The 19,969-nt window shown below is 53.5% G+C and overlaps 1 long non-coding RNA gene across 2 annotated transcripts in view; it reads left to right on the top strand.

Moving 5' to 3' along the window:
* The first annotated feature begins 18,905 nt into the window (after window positions 1-18,905).
* LOC115273898 overlaps window positions 18,906-19,969 on the top strand; it is a 2,778-nt gene continuing 1,714 nt past the window's right edge. For both annotated transcript variants that reach the window (XR_003901001.1, XR_003901000.1), the window contains exons 1-2: window positions 18,906-18,945; window positions 19,109-19,229. This is a non-coding gene — a long non-coding RNA (uncharacterized LOC115273898). The remainder of the gene's footprint in view (window positions 18,946-19,108; window positions 19,230-19,969) is intronic.

Raw genomic sequence — 19,969 nt, 5'->3', positions numbered from 1 at the left:
TCGCCCGAGGGGACCTCACACCCCCATGACCCCCTCCCCCCAGCATAATGAAGGACCGGAGATGGACAGAGCTGCCCCTTCCCCCCAAAATGAGTCAGGCCATTTCTCAGCACGGAGGGCCCACAAGTCTGGCTGGGGAGTGGAATGCAAGCGACTGAGGGTGGAGGTTTCTAGATTCAGGGTAAACAGGGAGCTTGGTCACTGCAGACGCACGGGGAGGACAGACTCACTGCGATGCGGAGGCTCTGTGCAGTGGGAATGGGGGGCTGGGACCCCAGGTGTGAGCAGTGGCTGGGAAATACCCAGGCCTTTTGAAGAAAGTCGATTTTAACATTAGAGACGCAGCGTGCGGAGGGGCCCGCGTAGACCGGAGAACCATGCCCCTCAGCACTGCATCCCCCTGTCCGCACCCAGCCATGGAAGGTCAGAGTGCCTGATGGTGGGCGGCTGGCCTCCCTTGGATAGCCATGGCCCCGGTGGCGGACATGCATGCCTGTGTGTGTGTGTGTGTGTGTGTGTGTGTGTGTGTGTGTGTGTGAGGATCTTAGGCGGCGGCAGTTCTGAGACTGGGTTTGGAGCACATGGGTTTGTTCCACATTTAGAAAGCAACTGTGTGAAGGATGAAGGGAGCTCTACCGGAGGGGGTGGGCTGGTGCATCTCGGTGCCTCTTCTGGAAACTAAGGAAGAAGGTTCTAGTCTGAGTCCTGTTGTCCCCGCCCTGTGGTCTCGGGGAGGTGTTTCCGTCCTGGGGCTGGCACTTCTCCTCCACTCTCATTCATCACAGGCACTGCAAAGTCTCTCCCAGGGCTGTGCTTTGGGGTGGCAAGGGACCCCCATCTTCCTGGGGGTTGGATGGGGCTGGAAGATGGCAGGGGAGACCGGGGGTCCCGGGCTGGCGCCTAATTCCAGGCGCCCTGAGGGAAGGTGCCATGGGCTGCAGGCTCCCACTGGCCACCCACGGCGCTCCAGAAAGTTTTCTTCCGAAATAAAGAGTCTGCAGCTCCATAGCATTTGGAAATCCTCGCCTCCAAAGCTGGAACATTCGATGATTCTGCAGCAAGCCCTCCTTCCCGGATACCTGCTGTGTGGGTTTGCCCAGGGCCAAGGCTCCAGTGCTGAGGCTCAGAATGTTCTGGATGAGCAAGGCCAGTTGGCCACCCTATCATGTCCTCACTGGAACAGCTTACCTTTTGGGGAAGGGAAAGCCACCCATTTAGAAAGCCTCCCTGATGCCCGTGTGCCAGGAAAAATGGGATTGGTAACCCAACCCAGTAGTAACACCGGAGGGGGAGGGGAGGGAAGCTCATTCCATCTGTTTCTGAGAAAGAAGCTTTTATTTTAACTTGCAGAACACAGAGCGAAGGCAGCCGGAGCCAGGGCTGGTGTGACGGATGGGAGCCGAGGGGAAGGGGGAACTTTAAAAAAGGAGAAGAATTTCACACTGAATCTCTTAATCTGTTTTACAAAGAGGCTCATAAAACCTGACTATAGTCCAGGGACTGTCGTATTTGCAGGCACGGTCACTGGCTGGCAGAGCCCCGCAGGGCTCGGAGCTGGAGCAGAGAGCCCACAGGGCCGCCCCTGTGCAGAGCCACCTCCGAGCCAGGGAAGGGCGGACAGCTGGCAGGTCGAAGTCCTGGCCCCGCCCCAGTGCTCAGGGAATGAGTGGAGCCCATTCCCCGGAAAACCCCGGGCATTTCGCTCTTCCAGGTGAAGCAGAGGTGTCACACTCAAGGCTGGGTGTGTTTTCACTAGCACAGCGGACACACCTATGGTGCACTCGAGAATGGCCAGGGGTAGCTGAGAAGGAAGGGGGGCTGGCTGAGGGACAGGGAGGCTCCTGTAAGAGGGGAGGGGACCCGCTGGCCTCCAAAGCACTTGGGACGGCAGCAGAGAGGGCGCAGAAGGCACGGGCAGAGATGGGAGGCCAAGAGAGAAGGTGCCGGGCGGGCTGGAGGGGGCAGGTCCCCAAAGCTGGGGGTTAATACAATGAGACACGAAGTCCACCCAGGTCTCGGCCTTGGAGACAAGAAGAAAACCAGAACAAAGCTTGTCTTTCCAAAGAGCTTAGAGTCTGGACTCTGCCTGGGAGAAATGAACTTGGAAACAGGTGCGGGAGCAGCACCTGCTGGGGGGCCACTGGCTGGTCTGCGTCCCCGGGGGCTGGGTGTTTAAGCAGAAGTGGGACAAGCCACGGCCACGGGCAGACCTTCCAGGTCTCACGCTATTCTCTTTTCTCCCTGCTCCTCCCACTGCCCAGGAATCTGGGAATTGGCATGACTGTGTTAACATAACGGCTTCTTACTTTTCTCCTCTTACTTGCTCTAAAGAAGTCCTTTCCAAATGGCGGTCTACATAGATAAAATGAAGAAAGAGTCAAGTGTTCCCTGCTCTAAGGTGAAATGTGGAACATAAAGAAAAGGTAATGAGCTTTTCATAAAGCTGAGTTTGTTCAACTTACAGGGATAGCCTCGGCGTTGGGAGCATGCTGCTCCCATTTTCGCAACTGTGCGATGGGCACCCTTGAGCGGAATTGTGTTGAAAGAAGACAGTGGTTTGGTCGTAATTCCTCTGCTTTGTTTTGTTCGTTTGTTTTGAGCTGGTGGCCCAGGATCAGTCCCTGATTGAACTTCGTATTAAAAGTCATTTCAGATTCCTGAAGTCCTGAAGGCGGAGGACCCTGATTGGACCACCGACTCTCTCCCTGGCTAGAATGTGTCAGTGTAGCTTGGAAGTCTGACGTAGGGATGTTGAGCATCAAGAAGACAGAAGTGTCTGGACTGTGGGGGACCAAGACCCACCTGGCTGTGCCGTAGAGCACGTTGTGTCCACGTGCAAGACGGGGCCTGTAACAGGTGAACCCCACAACCTCCCTCCTGCATCCTTGGCTCTGTCCCTTGGAAGATGTGGGTTATTGCGGTGTTGGAAGGGGGGACAAATTGGGAGGGGATTAGGTGATACTGTAAGATTAGAACCTACGGGGGCACCTGGGTGGCTCTGTTGGTTTTGTCCCACTCTTGGTTTCAGCTCAGGTCACAATCTCAAGGTTCTCAAGATCAAGGCCCAAATTGGTCTCTGTGTTGCGTGTGGAACCTGCTTGGGATTCTCTCTCTCTCCCTGTCTCTCTACCCCTTGCTTATGTGCACATTCTCTCTCTCTCAATATAAATTTAAAAATTAAAAAAAATAGAACCTACAAAATCTTTCTGAAAGTTTGTTTCTTTGAGTCAGGCTTGCGATGGGGAAGAGTGTCCTGTCCTTTGCCCCTGACATAAGGGAGATCAGAAGGTCTCCTAAGATACTGAGAGCTGCCCACTCTCTGAGTCTTGTTACCTCTTATTCTCTGGCCTTCTTCTGGCCACGCCCATTCCCAGAGGGTCAGAGTCCACAAGTCAAGTTGACATGCCCACCCGGAGACTGGGCCCCCTTCTTTCTGGATGATCTGGAAACTTAAGAGTCTCTGTCTAAATGGCTGCACGGTCCTTCTGGGGCCGTGCTGGCTCCTTTTTTTTTTGGTCCTTCTCCCCCAGATGGACCTGCTGTTGGGTGAATGCTTCTAGGCCCACAATATGGCCACGGGGGGCTATTTGCAGAATGAGGGACAGAGCGCAGACTGTGAGGAGCTGGGAGCAGTGAACTTCTGTATGCAAGAGGGATGGTCCAGGTTAAGCAGGGATGGGAAGGGGGAGCGGGGAGGAGAGGCCGGCTCTCACCATGTCACGTGTTCCAGAGCAGAGCTCCAAGGAGAACGCTTGCTGGTTGGAAATACGATAGCATCAATGTACAAAACCCATAGACGAGTCAGAAGAAACTGGAGAGAGAAAGGAGAAGGGAAAATAGGAGAGACGAGGTAGAAAATTAGAAGATCAAGTTAGAAAGTCCAATGTCTGCAGCAGAATGCCACAAAGAGAGTGGAGAGGAGAAAATAATCAAAGGAATAATTCGTAAACTCGTCTGTTAATGTGATGTCTTCATCTGGGTGCAGGGTAGGCCTGCCAAAGCCAAACCTGAACTCTGAGTGCCCCTGCACCCCGCTCCCTCCCAGACACGCCTCCCATGCTGTCCCACCGCGGCCAACGGCACGGTTCCGGGGCCAGGAGATGGAGCCAGGGCACGCTTGCCATTCCGTTACCTGTGATCATCTTCCGGCTCAGGGAAACTGCTGGATGCCGGACAGTGTTGACTCCATGCTTCTCAGGTCTGGGACCTTGGGGTGAGTCATGGCCCCAGGCACAGGCCTGACTCCCAACTGGATTAGATGGTTCATCTCACTTGCTCCTGTCCACACCATTCACAGTGGATAGCTGAGCCCACGGAGTCGAGCGGCAGACTGGAAGAGGTCAGCCTGAAACCTAGGCGTAGTTTCCGCAAGAAGAAAAAGCGAGGGGGAAAGGAGTGCAAGTGAACAGCACGCTTGCAAAGAGGACTTGCTCGTGGAAGGAAAGGGAAAGCTCAAACGAGCTGTCCGCCATTTGACAGGAACCACAGATGCAGGGGTCTGAAGAACGGGGCTCCACGGAGGTCTGCGGATGCTTCCAGCCGAAAACGATGGAAGGCAAGCCGGCAGCAATGTGGAAACACGTGGAAGAGAAAACCAAAACATCACGGGGACGGAAACCATATGCAAAAAAGCAAAATCTAGAAACACGAGTCTGACAAAATCATGCAACACAAACCTGCACCGAGAAGGAGGCAGACATGATTGTGGAGAAGATGAGTCACGTGGAAGGCGAAGGGTGAGAGGGCGCTTCCAAAGGGGAGGCCGGAACAGACGGAACCCGAAAGACGAGAGCGGAACCTTCCAGAAGGACTTGAATTTTTAATTAAAATTTTTTTAAGGTTTTTATTTATTTTTGAGAGAGAGAGAGAGAGAGAGAGAATGAGTGGGGGAGGGACAGAGAGAGAGGGACACACAGATTCAGAAGCAGGCTCCAGGCTTTGAGCTGTCCCCACAGAGCCCGACGCGAGGCTCGAACCCAGGAGCCACGAGATCATGACCGGAGCCTAAGTTGGATGCTTAACCTACTGAGCCACCCAGGCGCCCCAGAAGGACACCATTTATCCGTCCCAACAAAGTATGCCGTATCCCAGAAAACTGTGCACAGAGAGATTAATGCTGAGACATGACCATGTTTAGCTACTGAACACCAGGACGGAGGCAGGATCCTATAAAGAACAAAGCCAAACACACTGCAATGGGACAACAACCCCCACCGCATTCCAGTGCCTGAGGCTGGTGGCCAAGGCCTCTGGGGTCTGCAGGGAAGGGAGAGGTGACCCAGAGACCCGGGATGTAGCAGGCAGCAGTGGCCCACGGATCCGAACAGAACGCTGAGAAATCAGACCACAGATCTCAGAAACGAGGCACCGTCCGAAAGCAATTGGTGGTGAGCACAGACTCGATTCTGTTCTGGAATGAAGAGCCCACCCCTCTTGGAGCTTCATCTCCAACAGAACGTAGGGGTTACGGCGCCAGCAGGTGTAAATGATGGTGCTGGCAAACCAAGCTGGACGGGGAGGGGGGCGAGAGGCGGCGGCCCCCCATCTTCCGCAGCAGAGAGCCCAACTCGACCACATGGTCCCCTCAAAATAGAAGAACCCCAAGGTCTTATTATTTTTATACTCTTTTTCTCCCTTAACTTGAAAGGGACCTTTTCGTCCTTTTAAATTGCTTGCATTTTTTTTTAAGGAGCTTGATTTTTTTTAACCCCCCAAAATAAAAGTCATTATTCTTAAAACTTTTCTTTTGAGTTTTCTCTTTTCCATTTGGTTTGCTTCATTAAAAGAGAGAGAGAGAGAGAGAGAGAGAGAGAGAGAGAGAACAAAGAATTTCCAGGACTTTGAAGGGCAGCTAGCCTCAGTCAACATCCCCAGGGCAAGGAAGGAGTGGAGGGCTGCAGACCGGAGCCTGGGGAGGCGGGGCAGGGGGTCTCCCTGTTCCCTGCAGAGCAGGGCCAGGTTGAGAGGCTCTGTGAGCCACTGGCTCTTGGAGAAAAAGGGTCCACGGCCAGCAGGGAGGCGGAGGGGGGGTCCCCCTTACTTCTCAGGGCCAAACCCTAAGGCAGGCAAAGAAACTAATTGCCCAAAGCCATCCTGGAAGGAGATTGCTGGGGGACCTGCCTCTTCCCCCTTCCATACCTGGGGCCGGGAATGCAGGTTTGGGGTCCAACTTTCCCAGAACAGTAATCTTGCTTGCCGCCTCCTCTTGGTCCAGTCTCCATTTGTGCCCCTTCCAAGCTGGAGCCGGAGCAGAGAGAAACTGAGCGTATATATGGGGGCAGGAAGAGACAGGGGGACGCCATTTATCCGTCCCTTCATTTGTGCACTGAGTGGCCCCTGTGTGCAGGCTTGCAGGGTCTCTGGGGACACGGAGGTGGTGTGACACTCCCAGGCCTCTTGGTGTCTCTGTCTGGGGGGAGGAGATCCCTGGGGAAGAGCCCTCACATAAGACTCAGGGCCCCAGGAGACATGGGGGCGCAGGCTGGTGGGGCCGGCTGGGAAGGGGGTTGCTCCCTTGGAGGCAGGTCTTCACAGCTGGAACTCAGAGGGGACACTGGAGCGGATCGTGGTGGCTCTCTTCCATGTTGGCTCTTCTCTGGTAGAAGCTTCTCCTGACCTTAGATGCCTGTGTCTTCTTGCCTCCAGGCCATGCTGACTGAGCCGGGCTGGGAACCCCTCACCTGCTTGGCCCGATCAGAGGGACAGCCCCCGGATGGCTTGGTTCAGATCCCAGTTCCCTGACTGATCAGCTGGGCTGAGCTTGGACAGGCGGGTCCCTGGTCTGTACCTCTGTTTCTGAACATGACACGGGGCTAAGTCCACCCCCCACACTGGGTTGTGGGAAGATGCGATGAAAAGCATTTTGCACTGTGCCTGGTGCCCCGGGGGGACAATGGCACAGATGCGCCCAGGAGGCTGGCGACATCCTGGGTCTCCAAGGGCACAGCGGGTTCTGCTTCTCGTCCGTTTCCCAAAGCCTGAGTTTTGTCTTATTCTTGAAGTCCATAATCTAACCTGTGTTTTTACGATAGATTGTTCTTTTTGCTAGCATGGTGGTGATGGTGGCGGCCGTGGTGGTGCGGTTCTGTTACCTGCGGTGGTGTCCCAGATGGAGGGGGGGGGTCTTCTAGGGCCTCATGGCCAGGAACACAGCTAAGCGAGCTTGGGCTCACGCTGTTCACACGGAGCACGGAGCGTTCCAAGGGGCAGCGGCAGACAGGCTCTGGGGGGAGCTAAGTGGCAGCCAGGGTGCTGAGTGTGGGCCTCGGCACATCGTAGGCACTCAGTAAGAAATAGTGCCTCCCGGTGCTAGTGAGCCCCCTGCTTCCCCCACCCCCACCCCCGTCAGCCTCTCCTGCAGGGGATGGTTGCCCTAGAGGGTCTCCGAGACCCCTTCCGGCCCAAGAAGTTGGGCTAAGTGCTGCCCTGTGTACGGACAGTTTGTGAAACGTAATAATACAGCTTACGCTTCAGTAGACACTCTTCAGACCCCCCCCCGCCCGGCATCATCTTCAAACCTCACCGCCCTCCTCCCTGGTCTCCGTGGATAGAGGGGGACACACAGGCTGCAGAGGTGCTCACCTGCCAAACAGTTAGTGGCCGAGACACTTGTACTTGGCCTCTTCCTTCCTTCCTTCCTTGCTTTCTCTCTCTCCCTCTCTTTCTTCCTTCCTCTCTCTCTTTTTTTCTTACTTTGAGAGAGAGAGAGAGAGAGCATGTGAGCTGAGGAGAGAGGCAGAGGGAGAGAGAGAAAGAGAGAGAGAGAAATCTCAAGCAAGCTCAATGCTCAGCGCAGAGCCCAACTCGGGGCTTGATCCCACAACCCCAAGATCATGACCTGAGTTGAAATCAAGAGTAGGACGCTCAACCGACTGAGCTGCCCAGGGACCCGTTGTACCTGGCTTTTCTAACTCCAAATCCCTTGTGTTTAATTAGGACATTCTTCTGCTTATTTGTGGCCTGTTTAAATGATTTTTCCCCTCCTAACTGGTGAGTAACAAAATACCCAAAGGGCAGAACTCGGTAACGCGTGCAGAAAGGACGGTGCGCAGGAGGGAAGGGACGGGACTGGGGTTCAGGACTGTCGGAGAAGAACGCTGCCAGAGCCATTTCCCCTTAATTGAGAAAGTGTTTGGAAAATACTCCCTTCCCTGCATAATGAAAGACTAGAAACTGGCTTATTTTAAGGTCCTGAGCTAATGCATATGCATGTGAGCACTGATGTATAGCCTTGTGTTATGTCTGCTTTTTCATGCGTTTTCTCTGGCTGTGTCTGCATTTAATGTACATCACAAAGTGCCTCCATTGTGGTCTGTTTCTCATTTAAAGAAGAAAAAAGCCCAAGATTTAGAAACCCAGGGTAGAACCAAAAGCATTTCACTCATGACTTCATTAAAAAACAAAACACAACAAAATAAAAGGAAAGGAGGCACCTGGTTTCTTCCAGAAGAGGTTTTGCAACCATCCTGGCCAAACGTCCTTTGAATGCGGCCCCCCCCCCCCGGCACCCCCCCGGGCTGCTTTTACTCCCCCCCCCTCCCCCCGCCAGACCCTTCTTGGCCTGAACTCTCAAGTAGGTGTAGGTGTTTGCTGTGTGGACACAGAAAGAAAGAGCTGTCCCTTTAGAGAGAAGGCAATGATCGGAACTTTGGTACCAAAGGCCCATCTGGAGAATTTTAATCATTGCAGCACAAGGATTCTGGTGGCTCTTGGTTATCTCTGTGACTGCTTTTTATCTTATTTTATTGTTTTTTTAAAAATTTTTTAATGTTTTATTTATTTTTGAGAGAGAGAGAGACAGCATGAGCAGGGGAGGGTCAGAGAGAGAGGGAGACACAGAATTGGAAGCAGGCTTCAGGCTCTGAGCTGTCAGCACAGAGCCCAACACTGGGCTTGAACCCAGGAACCGTGAGATCATGACCTGAGCCAAAGCCGGACGCTTCACCGACTGAGCCACCCAGGTGCCCCATGTGACTCCATTTTAACCTCCATGATTAGGTGGCTTTATTATCTCTCTAGGTAAACAATGACGCTCTCCCCAAGATGCTCGGTGCCAGAGCGTGGGGGCCCTGCGGTCTAAGGGGACTGTGTCTCCAGCTGGGGTGGGCTCTGTACCACATTTCAAGGGGATTCAGCCGCATATGTACCCTTGGGTCTTTGGGCCCCGTTAGTACTACTTTGTAACCCAAGGCCGTCACTGGGTCACATCGGAGGCCTGCACCAGTTCCCGCTGAGAGTGGTGCTGCTTGCGTTCACCTGCCCGTATTACCCGTGCCACCTCGGCCCTCCCAGGGCCCCGCCACCAGGCTGAATTAGCCGGTGTCTGGCCAGCCCTGGGGTGAGCAGGGGATGGTGGCCATGGTCCCACGAAAGGCTTGGGTGGACAGGAGAGGTGCGGCAGGGATGGGGTGGGGACAGTGAGTGTTTGCAAGAATGATCTCTGCTGTCTTTCCTCCAGGTTCCCAGTGGTGACACAAGTGGTGTCACAGGGCCCTCTGGCCTCATTTTCCCTCTGGCTTCTCTCAGCATTTTCCTCTTGTCCCTTCTCCTGGCTGACAGAGGACCACCCGTGACTGCACTTTAGGCTCCACCAGGGCCAGCCCAAGCCTACCATTTCATCTCCTCACCCGACACCGTCCTCCAGGAGCTCAGAGATTAGTGGCCACACGGGGCAGTCTGTGCTTTGATGTGAGTGTCCGGGAACAGCAACACTGGGTGGCCCAGGGAACACAGGGGACTGAGTGTGGAGGACAGAGGCCATCTTCTGGAGGATGCTGAACTGAGCTTTGAAGGAGAATGAGAAATACCTGGGTGAAGAGAGGGTGGGAGAGGTTCTGGGCGGAAGGATCAGAGCATGGAAAGGCCATGGAAGGCTCTTGCCCTCACAGTTGGGGATGCTAAGTGGTTAGACAGACGGTACCTGTCAAAGATGGGCACAGGTGAGGCCAGAGAGATCTGGGGCCTGAAGACCTTCAAGGTGTTTCAATGTCAGACTCAAGACCAGAAGGAACGGTTGTGTGGGTTGTGTACTGCACCATTCTAGGAGCACCCCTAAACCTGTGCAGTGCACAACCATAATAACAGAACAGGGCAACCCTGCTCTGCTAAGGGAAAGGAGCTTTATCCTGGTGGCAATGGGAAGTCTTCAAAGGATTGTGGGCAGAAATGCCACATGATTACAAACGTGGCTGTGAGGTGTGGGTTGGAGGAGGAAACAGGAGGCAGAAGCAGGAGCTGGAGGAAGCCACAGCCGTCGAGGTGACGGGCCGCTCTCAGGCAGTGCTGGGGAGGGCGGTGAGGGAGGTGTGCTGTGTCGGGCTTGGGGGCTGGGTGCGTTCTGCGGGGCTCAGAGCCGCACAGCAGCAGTGCGCCGCACACAGAAAATGCCCAGGCCGTTGTAAATGCCTTCAGTGAATAATTATAGGCTGGTAAAGTTAGCTTCCGTTCATCATCGCTTATGCCGCAGGCACTTTCCAGGATTTTCTCCCACAGTTTCAATGATGCCTCAAAAATTATTTTGCTTGTTGCACATAATATGCACACTTCGAGGGCATTCCTTGTTTCACTATCTTTCCTGCTGACGGTCAACAGCTTTCTCTTCTATGACCTAAAGAATGTGTCTGATTCGGTCAGCCCTCACCCCGCCTTAGTTCTGGAGAAGAGGAAGTACTTGGAGGTTTGCATGCTCCCGGCCCCAGGTCTGCTTCCGTCCCTTCCCTGGCTAGTGCTCGTGGCTACGTGGCCTCAGCCGAGGCCGGGCACCCCCCGTGGAGTTTGCTAGAGGCTGACCCCACCCCTGGTTCGGCTCTCTTACCCCCAACACACAGAGGTTACAACTCCCTCACCTCCTTTCTCTCTCCCACTGCTAAATTCGTCCTGCTTGGTCGTCTCCTGACTTCTGAGCTCTGCATAATGAAGATAGAGAAGATTCTGGAGTTCCTAGAGGTAGGGGTGAGGCAGAGGGAGGAAGGGTTGAGGGGAAGAGAGGACACATGGGGGAGATGAAAGAGTTTCTGGAGAAGAAATTAGTTCCAGTGGTGGTGTGGCCGAAGAAAGACCCAGAATGCAGTTTAGATGGAACTCTTTGCACAAAAGCAAATTCGTGGGAGCTGCTGCTGTAGAAACAAAATCCAAACAAATCGTGTTTCAACACGTGGCAGTTCAGGTCTTGCTCACGGAACAGCCTGGGGGTTGGCTCTCTGCCTCCTAGTCACTCAGGGCCCCTGTGCCCCTCTCTGTCCGTCCACATCAGTCAGTGAGAAGGGAGGGGACCTGGAGCAGAGCCTGTGTGGGTTCTGACAGAGCGGTCCTGGCGGGGCGCCCGGGCGGCTCAGTCGGTCAAGGTCTGACTTCGGCTCAGGTCATGATCTCGTGGTTTGTGAGTTCGAGCCCCCGGCAGGCCTGGGCCCACTTCAGACCCTCCATTTCCCTTTCTCTCTGCCCCCTCCCCGCTGCACAGCCCCCTGCTCTCCTCACCGGCTCCCTCCACTCCCCCCACTGCCCCCTCCTCTGCTTGCACACTCGCACTCTCTCTCAAAAATTTATAAAAACATTTAAATAAAAGAGGAGTTTCACTACAGTAGGTAGATGATGGGAAATAAAGTCTTTAAATAATAAAGTAAAATAACAAATAAAATAAATTAAAATGAAATGAAATGAAATAAAATAAAATAATGAAATAAAATAGAGTAAAAACCATACCAGCCCTGGAAATGGCATGCTCATTTCTTTTATTTTTTTTAAAATGACTTAATTGAGGTATATTTTACATATCATAAAATTTGCCCATTTCAGATGTACAATTTGGTGGTTTTCAGTAACTTTAGAATATTTTCATCACCACCCCCACAAGATCCTGTGTGCTCATTTACTGTTTCTACTCCCTACATAATTCCTAATTTACTTTTCATCTCTACAGATTTGCCTGTTCTGAAGATTTCCTATGAATAAAATCATACAAGTTCTCGTGTCTAGTTGCTTTCACGGAGGTAATGTTTTTGGGGTTCACGCTGACACAGTCTGGGTACTAGTGATTTGTTCCTTCTGGGGGCCGAGGAGCATTCTAGTATATACAGACATGGTGGTGGGGTGGGGGTGGGGTCCCTGCCCCTCGCTCACCTTCCATTGGCTAGAATTCAAGTCACATGGCCAAATCCAACCGCAAGGGAAGCTGGGAAAGGTAGTCCGTATGCCCAAATGAAGGCAGTGTGCCCCGAATGGATAGTACTCTGCCCAGACATCCCCTCGCTGCTGCCAATTACCGTGTTAAAAACCTGTATACACACAGATGCCCGACGCAAGTGGTATGTGTGGGGTTGTGCGAGTGGTTTGTGCATGCACGAGCGCACCTGCAAGCGTGTGCAAGTGTGCATGTGTGCATGTGTACAAAATGCAAGGTCCAGGTTAAGTTGGCTCCATGACTGATCCACAGCATGCGCAGGAGGAGGTGAGGAGGGGCACAAATGATACCGGGGGTCAGAGGTGATCTTGGGGACGTGAACTAAGCCACTCCCTGCTCTGCCAGACACGCGGCCTTCCACGGACCCTGGAGGAAGGGCCGGTGCAGATCGTAGCCAGCTCCTCTGAGCCCGGGAGACACGTGGGTCACCATGAATGGGATCTGCAAATGCACTTGACACAGGTCCTGAGCGGGACCTTGGGGGCGGGGCGGGGCAGTTCTAAAGACTTCCCCTTTGTGCTTTTGGATTTCCGCATGGACAGCTTCTTGTTGACTCTGTGTCGCTGTGGCATATACATCAGCACATCTGGGGGTAGAGTTTTAGGAGAAACTATGAACTCTCCCTGTGTTCCTGGAATAGTCATCAAGGGAGAAAATGACTTTCAGAAAAAGAGTGGTCTTTGTAGGGGAGGGAAAGGAACTGCACCCCTGGGTTCTTGTTGAGGTCGGTGCTGCCGCCAGGCGCGGGGTCCAGCTACTGGGTGTGTAGCCTGGGAGTTATTTCAGGACACGCTTTACCCTGGCCCTTTTGATTCTCAGCAGTGTTTTTCACTTAATATTAATCACTTGGCCAGAACGCAGAGGCCAATTCCTTCCTGGACCCGGGGAGCTTTCCAGGCCAGAGAATTCCATCACCTTACCCAGCTGCCCACGCCGACCTGCGGGTGGCCGGCTTCTGCGGTGCGGCCGCCGCGCACCTGCCCTGCGGGGCTTATGACTCTGCTTGGGGTGCTGGAGAACAGCCCAACGTCTTCATGACTGAAGGAGATGTTGTCACTTCTTCCCTTGGGAGGCTGGATGCTAGAAATATGGCAGAGATTCTGTTTTCCAGAGGGCAGGCAGCGAGGGGGGGGGGGCGCGCTAGAAAATTCCTCAAATAACTCTGAGGAGTTATCCCCGGATTTGCTCTGCCCCATCCAGAAATTCTTGTCCCGCCACAAAGCATCTGTCTGAAGAGGGTCAAGAGGAAGAGAGAGCGTGAGCCGTGTTTTGCTGGAGCTTTGGCGTCGTGTTCTAGGAAAGCACCTCCGTTTTCCCAAGTCCTGCAATATGGCCCCTGCCAAATACTTGGGTTCCATACCTGGTTTAGTCCCTTTCTCCAAAGACCCGGAGAGCAGAAAGGAATGAGTCTGTCGGAACTAGAAGTCAAACACGGCAGTGTGTGTCTCGTGCCTTGAGAGCTGACATCAGACCTCCTGTTTCCGTCTACGTGAAGGAGCAGGTGGGCGGCCAGTATTGTGGGTTGACTGTGCCGTGCGGGGACTGTTCTCAGCCAGTGCCCCCACCCACCCCCAGCTCACTAGGTGCACGCTGTTGTTAGTCTCCTTGTAGGGACTGAGGAAGGTCCTCTGGGGGTCACACAGCAGGCAGAAAAGAGAGTGGATTTGAACCCAGGTCTGCCTCAAGCCCGAGCCTGGGTTCTTGGCACAACTTTGGGAGGAAGGGTTCCTGACCTTTTAAGCTCACAGGGCTTCCATCTCCTGTGCCGGGCTGTGGAGTGTGGCAAATGTCCCAGCTTGGAAGCAGCGGCAGGTAGCCAAGGTAACGGGCTTCTTTAATTAGAAGTTCAAGTGCGCCTGGGTGGCTCAGTTGGTTAAGCGTTTGACTTCGGCTCAGGTCATGACCTCACGGTTCGTGGGTTCGAGCCCCATGTCAGGCTCTGTGCTGACAGCTAGCTCAGAGCCTGGGGCCTGTCTTCGGATTCTGTGCCTCCCTCTTTCTCTGACCCTCCCCTGCTCATTCTGTCTCTTTCTCTTTCAAAAATAAACACAAAACATAAAACAAATATATTAAAAAAAAAAGAAGTTCATAAAGGACCTGCCGCAGCCTCAGCTCCGGATTCAGAAATGCCTTCTGAGAGTCACTGACTGCGTAGACTCTTCTCCTCCATGGGGCAGCAGGGGCTCTGTCTCCTCCTCCCTCCAGGACCAAGGCAGGCTGTGCTTGTCTGTGCAGGTCAAGTAGCCACGCCCGACAGCCCCGCCATGGCCTTGGCCCAGGACCTCCAGTCACTGGGGCTGTCAGCAATGCCTCGGCCCCTTGGCTTCAGCTCGTTGGCACGCGCCTGCCCAGACCACACAGCCAGCGGTGACGCTTTTATGACCCCACTTGCTATTTTTCCCTGCACTGCGTGGAACACAGCCTAAGGGAGCATCTGGCCTTCCTTGCAGCCTTCTGGCCAACTGAAGATTTGCCCATTGCTGATCGTTTCTGAGATTATGCTGGAGTCCACAGAGATTCTGGGAGTGTCACAGGCTGATTTTGTCGTCGCTGGCGTCGTTTGTGCCCCACTTGTATATCGTATGTTGAACTTGTAGAGTCAAATGCTTTGCTCTGTCGCCCCCGTTAAAAAGATCATTCAGTAAAAGTTAAAATCACGAGTCTCAGAGAATATGAAATGAACACGGGCAAGTTGAACTCATCCTTTAATGAGTAGACCAATAGTATGTGACAATGAGTTCAAAGGAAAATTCAAAGAACACACAAATACAGAGACAATCCAGAAAGCCCAAGTGAATGTAGAAGGAGATGCAAAACGAGTCAATATCCACGGGGCAATTGTCGATTGCATTCTCATTATGGACAAGAATCATTTGCATTGTTCTAAGCGTTCTAGAACTTACTGCATCATCTGCTGGTTCAAAGATAATGAGAGGGGCAGACCACGAAAACCACATGGCCCTGGAGGGGTGCACGAGGTGGGGACCCAGTAACCTTTTCTGTCTATTTCAAATTCTTGCAAATTTCCCAGACACCCTCACGAGGGTCTGCACTCTCTGTGCTTGTGAGCCACCATGCCTGCTCATTCCAGGCTTACATATTTGGGCTCCCTTCCCCCTTATCCCAGACGATGCTCCGAGAGGGTAAGTGGCCCGTCCGAGACACGTTCTTACCCCCAAGTACTTCCAAAGACAGAGGAGGGTGAAGGACGTCTAGCGTCCAGATGGGAGGGTCTTAACTAAGCCCATGTGAATTTCACGTGTTAGTCCCTCATTTATCCATGTTGGGTTAAACATTAAAACAGTGTTTTAAAATTACTCAGTTATGGTTTGAAATGTGTCTTCCAGAAAGATATGTTGAGGTCCTGACCCCTACTACCTCAGAGTGTGACAAAATTTGAAATAAGGTTGTTGAAGATATAAATTTCGATGAGGTTGTGTTGGAGGGAAGGGTGGAAGGGGGGCCAGGCAGCGGTGTGGGTCCTCCGGGCCCTGTTCGTGGGGGCTGTGCTGTCAGCGTGAGCTGGCCCACAGGGCTCGGTAGGCCAGACCCCGGAAGGACTAGGGCTCTGCAGATGAGGCACCTCGATGGTGCAAGGGAGCCGTTACGCATTCTGTTCTCCGAAGCCTCCTCGTTCTGATTCTGTGACCACGAGGCCCTGTGGACATGCCCAGCCAGCTCTGTCTGGAAGGGAAGGTGTGCCCTGGCCTCACAGTTCCTGGTAGAGAGCGGGTCCCGAGGCCCCTGGCACCGCGTCTGGCCTCCCGGGTAGTGCTGATTCTACACACTCCTCATTCCCAGTCTCTGGGACAGGAATTCCCACAACTTGATGCTCTGGGGTCCCGTGTTTACCTTCACCTCATGTTGGTGCCAGCTGGCCTGAGTCTGCCCGTTCGGGCCCAGGGAAGGTCACATTCAGATGGTCTTCCATACATGCGGCGTCTACTCCACCCCGGACGGTTCTCTGGAGGCTCTGACCAGGCACCGGGCCCAGCCCCACACACCCGTGGTCTTGTTTGCATCCAACAATCCTGTCTATCAGGGTCTGTGCCCTGCTCGCCCCCCATTTTCAAGATGAAGGATTCGAGGCCCAAACAGATCAATACCTTGCCGGAGCCGCACGCAGGCCCTCGGCCAAGGCGGGGTTGGAATCTGGGTCTGACTCAGAACCAGGCCCCTTCTGCGTCACCTCACCAAGAGCTCCCGTGTGACCCTGCAGGTCCAAACCCCTGGAGTCTCTGAGAGGGGAGACTTCCTGAACCTGCTTGCCCTCCGCCCACAGGGCTCTGCTCTGGGCGGTTCTCTGGGTTTGGCTGGAATCCGTGGGTCCTGTGTCCAGCCTTCCCAGAGGCAGGCCCAGGTAGAAAATGTCACCATGGTAACCCTTGTTTCTGAGGGGCAGCCTCGTGCTTCTGGAAAACATGACACCTTGCTTCCCAACGCTGAGTGCTCTGTGGGTTGGCAGGGCGGGTTTAATTGGCACCGCTCACGGCTGGCTCAGCCGATCCGCTTCCCAGCTTGATGTCGCTGATGTGGTTTCCAGGATACGAGGAAACACGATGCGTTCGCTCCCAGAGAAGAGGGGGGAAGGGAGCAGGGCGTGTCGTCTGCCCGGGCTCCAGGCTGTCTGATGAGAGGGGTGGTAGCCCCAGCTGGGCCACGGGGACACCTGGGCCGTGTCCCGCCTGGGTCCCCCAGTGAGGGTCCCCTGGGCTGCGTCGCACCTGCATCCCAGATGCCTGTTGTCTCCCGCGGCTGCTGGAATCTGGCGTGAGCCCTGTCACGTCCCACCGGCCCCCAGGAGACAGGGAAGAGAGGGAGGCCATCAATCGCTCAAAAGTTGGCAATGGCAGGGATGCCTGGATGGCTCAGTCAGTTGAGGGTCCAGCTTCGGCTCAGATCATGATCTCCTGGTTTGTGAGTTCAAGCCCTGTGTCGGGATCTGTGCTGACAGCTCAGAGCCTGGAGCCTGCTTCAGATTCTGTGTCTCCCCCTCTCTCTGCCCTTCCCCTGCTCATGCTCTGTCCCTCTCTGTCTCTCAATAATAAATAAACATTTAAAAAAATGTAAAGAAAGTTGGCAATGGCAGACATCGCTGGTCCGCCAGCCAGTAGCGATTCCCCTCTCTTGCTTCCTGAAGCATCTGCCATATTAACCACTTTCCCTTCTGCCAGATGTACATCCTTCCAGGCTCCCCTACAGCCCAGGGGCCACCAAACAGAGTACTGGCCAGGGAGATATTTGAGGATGTTTTCTAGGACGCTTTTGGGTCAAATGTTCAGTAAAAGGAACAGATGCTGGAAAAGAGCCCCTTTCGGCCTCCTGTCCGGGATCACTCACATGAGGGCATGCCATTTGCAGCCATCTTGGGGGCAGGAGGATCGCAGACACTGACTAAGCGTATTGACATGACTGAGCTGTGAATTGCCCTGATTCTCTCCACGTCTGGTCTCTGGCTTTGGGACATAATGAAGTACTTTAAACATTTTTTTTAAAGTTTATTTATTTTGAGAGAGAGAGAGTGAGAGAGCGAGCATGCACATGGGTAAAGGGCAGAGACAGAAGGAGTAAGAGAGAATCCTGAGCAGGTTCCATGAAGTCAGCACCGATTTGGGGCTCAAACCCATGGACCGTGAGATCATGACCTGAGCCTAAATTAAGAGTCAGATGTTCAACTCACTGAGCCTCCCAGGTGCCCCACCAAGTACTTTGTGTTGTCTGAGTCCTTGCTGCTCAGTGTGGTCCCTGATTGGCAGCTTCGGTATCACGTGTTAGAAATACAGATGCCCCAGCCTGGCCTGGACCTGCTGAGTCAGAACATACATTGGAAAAAGATCAAGTGATTCGTGTGTTCATAAAAGTGTTAGAAACTCGGGACCCGGTGGGGGGTGGGGGGGGTATTGGTGGTGCATATAAACCTCTTGTAAGAACTGAGACTTTTCTGGAAGCTCATTTTCTTGGTGGTATTTTTGTGTTTACACTTCTCTGAGCCAGGAACGATGAAATCTTAATATCATGTAAATGCGGCCAAAGTGTCCCCACCCCCATCCTCTCTGCCCCTCCCCCCATCCTGCTGCAGAAATGCAAGCCGGTGGGCAGAGCCAAGAGCCGAGGTTGATGGCTGTGGGCACAGGGCACAAGTTTGTACTTGGCCCATCCCTCTCAGGGTTCCATCTTCCCTCATCTTTTCTGAAATCTGAGCTTTACGTTTAGGAAGATTAAAACCTGCATGTTCAATACAGAGCCCTGAAAAGTGAAAAGCGCTGCCCGAGGCTTTTTCTTTTGAAAGGAGTCGGGATTCTGGGCGGAGAAAACTTGGTCCTCGGGTGTGAATTTGAGCTTCAAGGAATGGGCAGGAGACTGTGGGAAAGGGGAGTTCTTTCTTAAGGACAAACCCAAAGAGCTCAAATCCTATGTGGTTCATCCCCACGATGCCAGGATTTTGAGTCTCATTTTTCCCTTCTCACAGGCTCAGTGATGGAGAGGCACACTGGCTGATAGAAGGTGGGATGGAGGGACCCAGTGTTAGAACGACAGAGAAGATTCTCTGTCCCAGAGCGAGAAGGGAGGCACCTTTGCTTGCAGTTCACCCTCTTTCCCCCCAACCCCCACACAGCAGGAGGCCTGAGGCCGGGGGGAACTGGGGCTTTCCGGAGGCCTGTGGAGTCAGGTCCAGAACTCAAGGCCACGTTAGCACCACCGCCGCCCCCCACGCCTGTAACCAGGAGAGGAACTTGAAGGCCACCCGGACTCCCCCGTATTCTCGGGTAAGCCAAGGCCCAGACAGGGGGCGTGGCTGGTGCTCCACATTTAGCAAAGGTCCCCACTTTGCTCCTTCCAGCTGCCCTGGACCTCTCAGAGCCCCATTCCGTCCTCCGATTGAGGTGATGAAGGACGTGGTATTCCCAACCTTCCCCACCCACGTTCTAGGGAGCAGCCTGGGCTTACGGCACGTGCTGCCCCCTCCCTGGCCAATGAGCTGAAAGTTCCAGAAGTTGCAGAAGAAGCCAAGAGAAGGGAGTTGATGAGTGCCTGCAGAGGAAGAGAGAAGGTGAGGCCTGAGAACCGGGGGGTGGAGTGCAGGGAGAGAGGGGAGGGAAAGGTCACTGAGTGAGAGACTAGGGGCGAGTAGAGGAAATTTTGAAGAGATCTCAAGTGTCTTGTGACTTAATTCCCTCTCAAGGCAAGACATTCAACCGAGACCTTCATTCCTTTTTGCAGCTTTTTGGAGGTACATTTCCATTTTGTTTGGGCACACGTTGGTGGCACTGAGCTGGGGCTCAAAGTGGCCTCATTTTACTTGGGGGACATGTAAAATATGTGTACCACCTCTTCTGTGTGCCCGTCACCCAGAAACAGAATCTGTGCACCAGCCGGAGGCTCCCACACTGCAGGAAGAGCCACAGATGCTTCTGGAATCTTCTGAGTGATCATCGGTTTCTGACCCATCTGCTCCTCTAGTTATGGATGGACCTTTGGATGGTGTTAAGGCTTGATGGCTCAGAGCATATGCTCTGAAGTCTGGCTTCACGTTCTGGACTGTTCCTCATTGCCTGGTGGCTTCGGAAAGTTGATTTACTGCCTTTGGGCCTCCATTTCCTCATCTGTAAAATGGGGATGATACAGTTGACCTCATAGAGTTGTTTGGGGGATTAAATTAAATAATAGAGACAAAGGACAGTGCCCAATCCTGGATAAAAAATTTAATAATCATAGATGAGGAGGAGGAGGATGGTGTTTATGATGATGGTGGTGGTGGTAATGGTGGTGATGGTGATGGTGGTGGTGGTG

This window comes from Suricata suricatta, chromosome 2 (genome assembly GCF_006229205.1).
Source record: "Suricata suricatta isolate VVHF042 chromosome 2, meerkat_22Aug2017_6uvM2_HiC, whole genome shotgun sequence".
Classification (NCBI taxonomy): domain Eukaryota; kingdom Metazoa; phylum Chordata; class Mammalia; order Carnivora; family Herpestidae; genus Suricata; species Suricata suricatta.
Note: the sequence above shows the minus strand (reverse complement) of the source record. Positions and strands in the feature narration are given on the sequence as shown.